The following is an 8954-nucleotide window of genomic DNA, read 5'->3' as shown; positions in this document are numbered from 1 at the left end:
TATTATTCAATTGAACCACTGGCCTGGCCTGGCCATATATCTATGGGAGTTTACTAATGTCGGTTCACGCTGTATTCATCCATTATATTGAAATAATATAAAACTTATTATTGATATGACATACAAGTCGCTTGAAATGAAATCTTTCCAAGTTTGTTAATGGTAGTTTTACACGTTTTCTTCATAAACTAGTATCTCATTGAAGCATTTTAGTCAAACACTTGACATTCTGGCTCGCCCTTGGCAATACCCTCAATGAAATTCATGCGCATCTCTTTGAGGCATTTTGTCAAACTCTTGGCCGTTTGGCTCGTACCGTCATATCGAAAAATGCAAATCATTTCTCATTGAAGCATTTTGTCAAACAATTGGCACGAATTCCCTGATTCAAACATGGCACTACAAGCTAGATTTAATGGTGCAAATAAGAAGCTATTGGTCGTGCCAGCAAATAATAGACTGTCTGGTGTACAGTTACAAGGTAAATGAGATTAGCTATTGGCCATGCCAACAAATAATAGATTGTTTGGTGTACAGTTACAAGGTAAATGAGATTAAATAAGCCATTCCAACTGTGATATTCTACTCTGCCGTATTCATTCTGTCATTTCGGATTGCAACTGCAATTTGCTCCAATTTATTTTTAGCACTCCAAGATCGATACGAAGCCCCGTTCCCTCGAGAACCAGTCCACTGTTTCAGAATGGCTCAGAAATCAACGCTAACATCAATGATTTCCGCTTGAATTGAAGTAAAATTCGTATTGATTAAATATAAACTTTGGTTTTGAGTGTGTATTTTATTTTATTTTAATGAAAAGAAATTTAACTGTATATATTTAGTTTTTTTGTTTAGTGTATATATTTAAATAAAATAATATAAATTTATTTTAATTAGTTTTAATGAATCTTAATCTTATATTTAAAAGTGTTTCAAAGTTTTATATTTAAAGTTTTAACTTTTTCCTATTTTCTTTTTAACCTATAAAATGTTATTGGAGAAAATTAATAGTGCATAGTTTCTTCTCTATAAAAGGTTGATATTTGTAACTATAGATAAACAATTCTGGCATGTTATTTGTCTTTCTATTTTTTCTTTATAACATGCCGATAAATTCTTTCACCTTCCCGAGTACCATTGAATGGTTAACGTACAGATAATGGTGAGAGTCTAGATTTTACGGTTGAAAATATACTCAAAAATCGAAAATTTCTATACGTTTCAAAATGGATCCCTCTTTATTCCGCACACCACGCCGAGATTTTCGTTGACTTGGTAACTTCTAACTAAATATGGAGTATCATGTTGAATTTATTTTGAGACCAGAAAAGGGAAAGTGGTTTTTTTTTAATATTATCACATATTGAGTATAGACCAAAATGATAAATGTTGATTCTCATAAAGATTTGTAAAATGTGGGATCTTAACAACTTTGATCTTATAGTTTTATAATTTATGGCCATTGAAAAAAAAATCATGCTAAATGGAAGTATGAGACCAATGGCGCCATGCAAAACCAAGTGGTGATATGACATAGTCTAGATACGATAGGACTTAACTCCCCTCAACCTAAAAGGGTGTTCCAGCTTATTCTATTTGAATGTGAAGTGGTTGCATATGTCGCCACCATTCAATATGGCCAATATAAGCAGGATTTCACAATGGATAGAAAATTTCAACATCCAATATTTTGTGTTTGTTGATAGCTAAGCTCATAAAATCATAAAACATTAGAAACGTATTTTCTCTCTTTTTACTAAGGACATTCTCAGTTTATGTTATGATAATGCTACCAACCACCTCTACCATTTACATGACATAATGTAATCTAAGCATACTATTTGAGTAGATTGATGGTATTCTTTTGATTAAATCTTATAGGAATGTTTGAAATTGATAGGCGAATTATATAATCAAGAACTTATAAATGCATAAATTGTTCCTTTGGAAGTATATAAACATAATAGTAAATTATAAAACCACCCAGGTTGGTTATGATTTTATCTAATTTTATTTATTTATTTTTATCTTATAAGGAAAAATCGTGTTAAATTGTGGTAGGATTCATTGGTAAACCATGGTTAGAAGAGGTACAAGAAGAAGTGGGGCAACTAAAGGGCGCAACATGGAACCACCACAACAAATGACTCCTGCCTTCCCACCTAATGATGGGAAAAACATCACAACACCAGAACAGATAGCAGCTAGAGAAGTGTTGAACTTAATGAGATCGTTCCAACACATGTTTGAGGAATTAATAAATTGTTTGGAACGAGAGCATGGAGGACTTGTCATACAAAATGAAGTACCCCAAAACACTACAAGAAATGATGTACGTCGAGATTTGGAAAAAGTAAAATTTCCAGAGTTTTGGGGGTCCACAGATGGTCAATCTACAGAGGCATGGTTAGAAAACATGGCTATGTGCTTTACCCTGAGAGATTACACCTCAAATATGAAGGCCAAGATGGGTATATTCCAGCTAAAGGGAAATGCACTACTTTGGTGGAAGACATTATTAACCCAATTGGGAATGGATATATCAGAAGTAACTTGGGAACTATTTGAAGAAAAATTTAGAGAACGTTACCTGCCAGAGCAGTTCCTTGAGAGGAAACTAAATGAATTCAATGCATTAAAGCAAGGGAGTCGCTCACTACCAGAGTATGAGGCTCATTTCATGGAATTACTCCATTATGCCCCTCACTTAAACACAAAAAATCTCAAGGTGAACAAATTTGTGTATGGACTAAATGTTAACATTTGGGCCAAGGTTAGAATCTTAATGCCTCGCACCTTGCACGAGGCAGTTCAACAGGAAATCATTGTAGAGGAGGAGATCATGAGAAGTGGACCTAGTAAGTCAACAAGGCCCACAGGATTAGGAGTACCAAGTGGAAACAATATGGAACGTAGAAATTTGCAAGGGGGTCCTGTGCTCAATCATCAAAAGTGGTCAGCAGGAAATCAAAGAACACCATATAGGCATCCAGCTCAGCATCCACACAGGGTACCTCAACAAACTCGTCAACCACAACAGCACCGGCCTATGCGACAACACCAAGTCACACCACCTCAACACCAATCCCAACAGTCTGGCTCTTTCCAGTAGAGTTCCAGACCAACTCCCGGTTCAGTTGGTAGTAGGAGCCAAGCTCCTAAGAGGGGGTGTTGGACTTGTGGAGGTCCTCACTACAAGAGGGATTTCCCTCAAAAGACAGGTAATACCAACTCAACTAAGAAAGAAACTATGGTGGGGGATTTGGGGAAGGCTCATCGCATCCATACAGCAGAGAACAATCGCCAAGACGAACACCAATCCACTGTGTTGGGAACCTTAGGTAATATTGATGGTATTGGTTTTGTCATTTTAATAGATCTAGGAGTTATTGATTCCTTTATTTCTCTAAATTCATCATCAAGGATTAAACATAAAGCAATTGCACAATATGAATTTATACATGTAGAAATGGCATGTGGTATGAAAAGAAATGTAGGAAGGATGGTAAAGGATTGTGAGGTGGACCTGGGTGTATGTAAGACCAAGGTATCCTTGTACTCTAAAATTTTAGGATTCTATGACATAGTTATAGGAATGGATTGGTTGGAACGACATGAGGCACTCTTAGACTACAAAGACAAAATTCTACATTTCACCGACAATGACGGCCAAAGAAAATCATTAAGGGGAAAGAACCGAGGGGTGTCCCTGAGGTTCATCTCCTCCATGCAACTAATGAAATATAGGCGAAAGGGATGTCAAATGTTCTTGGTGGTAGCTCTAAACGATAAGGGTGATTCTAAAAACCTTGATAAACATCCATTTCTTGTTGAATTTAAGGATGTATTTCCCGAATAACTACCCGGGCTACCCCCAAAAAGGGAAATTGATTTCACCATCGACCATAAACTAGGCATTGATCCTATTGAAAAGGAACCCTATCATATTTCGTCTCCGGAGCTAAAGGAATTGCAGATCCAATTAAAGGAACGGTTGGACTTGGGGTTCATACGACCTAGCATATCTCCGTGGGGAGCCCCTATGATTTTCATTAAGAAGAAGGATGGGTCTTGGCGACTGTGCATTGACTACCACCAGTTGAATAAAGTGACGATAAAAAATAAATACCCTCTGCCAAGGATAGATGACTTGTTTGATCAAATGAGGGGGGTGATTGTGTTTTCAAAGATAGATATGAGGTCAATATATCATCAGTTGAGAATCAAGGAAGAAGATATCCCAAAGACAGCCTTTAAGACAATGTCTGGGCAGTATGAACTTGTAGTTTTACCCTTTGGACTGACAAATGCCTCGGGTGTTTTCATGAGCTTGATGAACGGAATATTTCAGGATTACTTAGACAAGTTTGTACAAGTCTTTATCGATGACATTTTGATCTACTCAAAGACCCCATAAGAGCATGACAGACACTTGAGGATAGTTCTACAATGTCTTAGAGAAAACCATTTATACAGGAAGTTGTCAAAGTGTTCCTTTTACCAAACCAAGATTCATTATCTTCGACACATTATCTCTGGGGATGGTATCACAGTAGACCCAGTAAAGATCGAGGCCATCATGGAATGGCCAACACCAACCAATGTTCATGAAATACGAATTTTCATGGGCATGGCAGGGTATTATCATAGATTTGTTGAAGCGTTTTCAAAGATAGAAATCCCCATTACTGAGCTCCAAAGAAAGAACAAGAAATCCATTTGGACTGAAACATGCAAAGAGGCATTCTAGAGGTTAAAGGTGTTATTAACGATAGCACCAACTTTGTAGGTGTCGGATATGGAACAAGAATTTTTGGTTTGCACTGATGTCCCCAAGGAAGGGTTGGGTTGTGTGTTGATGCAAGAAGGAAGAGTAATAGCTTATGCATCATGGAAACTTAAAACCCACGAAGAAAACTACGAACAATAATAAGGTTTTAAGGCCTTAAATGAAATAGAGTTTGAAGAACAACCCATTGACTAGGCCATCAAAAACCTATCCTCATTCTTTTAAAGCATTCCTTTTGAGAAAACAACCATTAAACTGAAAAATGACCCTTTTCACCTTTCTATGAAAGGTTTCTTTGTCTTGGTCCATGTGCATATTAACGAATTTATCAAAGACTTGCAAAAGCCTATTGATTTGATCCTTTACTTCAAAAGCTTTCTAGCATTTGGTATTATTACGTAGAGATGGTTTATATTTCACCTCATCTTTGTATGCTTTTAGCCTTGGATGTTTTGCTTGGAAGGTTTTGTACACCTACTAAATGATAAGGTTTGCTTCATACTCTGCTATGTCATTTGTGACTTGAAAAGTTAATATGAAGGATGAATCAATGCATTCTTGTGTGGGGTACCCAAGGACTTCACCTGTTCCTGCAGCTTCCTTAGAGCAAGCCCTATCAAAGAACATGTCCCAAATCTATGAGCCTTCTTCCTCTATGATCTGGAAAACTGGTTTTTTAAGCTGCGTAGAGGCCAACTGATAAGGCTTGGCAATGTCAAGACCGAGCTTATCCATGACAGCCTTGGGCATTGGATTATGGCTGGCTCCAGTGTCCAGAAGACAATTATGAAGGATTTCATCATGAATAGACAAAGAAACATAGAATGATGGGGAGTTGTCTTCACAATTTTCAATGATTGGGCTGAGAATAACAGTTGGTTGGTCATCTTGCAGATTTACATAATCATTGGAGGCTTGGATTGCTTTGGGCTCAAGATCCTCAAGGATGGATGCTTTGAAGGACTCATTCCTCACTGGTTCAATCAAGGGCATAGGTATTCTTAGCTTCTGGCTTTCTAATTGAAAACTGAAAGAAGAAGGGGACCTGTCAAGGGCTCTTACCTTTATGGCTGGAGCTTTGAGTATGATAGGATCAACTGCTGGTTGCTTTTGCTTATTAGCTTGTTGTTCTCCAGGGACAATAGCCTTATGAACAGGAGTTTCTTTGACATTATTCATCATAGACCTCAGATTATATTGGTGTTGATCTACAGCTTGTAAAACAACTTCACCATCCCATTCTTGGTTGATCTGGTCATTGAATAATGACTTCTCATAGGCAGATTTGGTTAAAAAAAGTGGCACTGCCATTGTCTTCCATACAATGGATCTCATCATCCTCTTCAAAGTTTTCTTCCTCCATGACTACATTTTGAAGAGGGGTCTTCAACCTTTGGTCTTCATTGGCATCTTTGTTTCTTTGCAAAATCTACAACTGCTCATTTTCTCTTCTATATGGATTTGGATTTGGAGGAGCAAAGGTATTAGGAATCCTTCCTTTCCCAGAATGTTGCTCAACCTTTAATTTGGAAACTTCAGAGGCTAATGACTCTATCATCTTGGCCATTTTATTGATCTTGGGATCTGAAGATGATGAAGGCTTGCCCCTCTGTCTTCTTCTATCAGTATTACCTTTGAGCTTTTCTGCAGCCATGATGTTTGATTCTACTTCCAAGGCTGCATCTTGCATAACAGCCAAAGAAGCACATCACCTCTCCCTCAATCGTAAATAGAAGTTAGAATCAAAAGAATTAGCATAGGTGAGTTTAGCAGAGGTAGTGGTAGGTTTTACCTTTTCTAGAATCTTTTTGTACATGCAGTTAAATCTCTTATTAAAATTAGAAAGCAGCTCCCCATTTTCCCTCTTCAAGTTTCCAAACTCAGTGTGGTAGTAGAGGAGGTCCTTCTTATCCCCCCAATGTTTTAGGAATGCATCATCTAATGCTTCGATATCTGCTATAGATCTTGGGGCTTGTTCTCTGAACCATTTTCTAGCCTCCCCATCTAGGCTTTGGACAAAGACTCTCATCCACACATCATCTTCACTGATGTCCAAATTATCAGCATAGCTATAAAATGACTCAAGGTGTTCTTCAGCAGTAACACCTTCAGTCCCAGTGAACTTAGGCATATACTTCTGATATTCTCCAGTGGGAATAGCATTCAAAGGAGTGGGCAGTATTAGAGGTCCATACCTAGCAGCTATGATTCTTTCCATTTTGGTGGGTGCTTGTGGACTTGCCATAGCTGTGGTGGCTAAAAGAGTACTAGTAGTCTAAATGATAGAGGGCTAAGGAGTGACCGACAGGACTAAATGAGTATGATGGATAGGAAGTGAGGTTCCCTTTGGGCTGACAACAAAAGGAGAAACTAAAGAATAAGGAGCTTTATGAATTTCTGAGAGTTTTTCTTCACTGCTAGTATTAGAATTTGTACTCTCAACATGTATTTTTTTTATTGCAGGATTTACTTGAAGAGATATAGAACATTGTTTAGGTTACTTGAACCTGCCGCTCCTTTCTGTAATGTCTTTCTTTCTTTGAAGGTATTTCCAGGGTCAGGTGTTGGATCAGCTTGTGATTTCTAAGGATTTCTCCGAGTGTGCCTCACAAACTAAGCCAGAACTATGAAGTGGAGTTGCCAAGAGGTTCGGCCTCCAGTAGAGTCGCCATATAGATGATTATAACCAAAAATGTGCCTAGAATTTGTCTATCATCAAAGCTAGGTCTGTGTCGTTTCCCAGGGAAGCTGAGCTTCAGTTTCCTCTCCTCAACAATGGCGCTAATTATGTTATTACTCCAAGAAACTCTCCTAGGTTGTAGATCAGAGATATCTAGTAACATATAATCTTCAATATTGTTCTCTGAACTATTGGAATAAATGATGGTTTGGATCAAGCCAGATAACCATTTCAACTATGTTTTAACTCAAGACATGCATGAACACCCTCAGCGTACAAGGCTTTAGACCACTAGTGCTCAATAGTTTGTAGATTCAATGAATGGATGGAGAATACTGACCATACCGGCAGATGCATACATAAACATAAATGAATGGCTAGCTACAGGGAGCAAAAGAGAATATTGACTGTACTAGCAGATGCATATATGACCACATATAAATGGCTAGCTACAGGCAGTAAAGAAGCTTGCAAATCTAATTCATCAAAGCAGAGATACGATGACAGTTATCTAGCCTTAGACACAAAAGAAAACATGAACCAATTGTTTAAGTTCAAGCTTAGAACAGAAGAGAAAATGGAATATTGAACATATAACAGCAAAATAAGCTTGTATTACTAATGAATGAAGATGAGACTCTTGAGTCACAAAGTCTCTACAGTCTATAGAAGTTTGAACCCTTGTTACATCTAGTTTTCTGCCTTTTTTGGCCCTTTATAATGCTCCTAAGCTCTCTAGAAGGCTCAGAGTCTTAATCTTGTCTGATTTGTCCCTTAACCGTTTGATTCCCTCAATGGGCAGGCATGGCTCGACGGTTTTCTTCTTCTGATAGAGGAATAACCATATTCAGATATTTTGGGCAGCCTGCTGTGATGCCTGGGAGCTCTCTCGTGCCAGAGATGCCCCATCATGTTTGTTATGACGGCTGCTACGCTGGCAGGACCGTCGATGCTCCATGATCTCGTTTGATTTGGGTTGCAGGGTGTTGTGGCCCCTCTCTTTCCCTTTTCGAGATCTGTCCACCGGCCGATGTATCCCAGCCGAATCCCTCTTCTAGCATGTAAACATTTTTGCACAACGCTTATAAGGATGGTTGGCCACTTGAACTTGCAAATGGAGTGGCTATCGGGCCTATGAAATCCCTGCAACAGTCCCTTTCAAATGATAACCATGAATGTTTTCTATTTCATACCTAAAATGCTGCAACTATGTAAATCCCACCCTTTTTTGTTCTTTTCCGACCTCAAAATTCCTTAAACATGGCCTATTCTCTCATTGGTTCCACCCCCGGGTCACTATTGTCTATTGCAACCGGCTTGGTCCCTTTGTTCCCCTTGTATTTTTAAATACTTAAAAACAAGGGAAATACATGAAAATTGGCCTCCCTCCAGACTTCAAAACTTATGGATTTCATTCCTGAACCCTTTCGGGTCCAGGACTCATCGCAATCAGCATTACCACCTATATAGAGGCCCTGCTCCTTT

The sequence above is a fragment of the Pinus tabuliformis genome, chromosome 3_2 (assembly GCF_031772625.1).
Source record: "Pinus tabuliformis cultivar Carrire ecotype Pingquan chromosome 3_2, CPIR1, whole genome shotgun sequence".
Lineage (NCBI taxonomy): Eukaryota > Viridiplantae > Streptophyta > Pinopsida > Pinales > Pinaceae > Pinus > Pinus tabuliformis.
Note: the sequence above shows the minus strand (reverse complement) of the source record.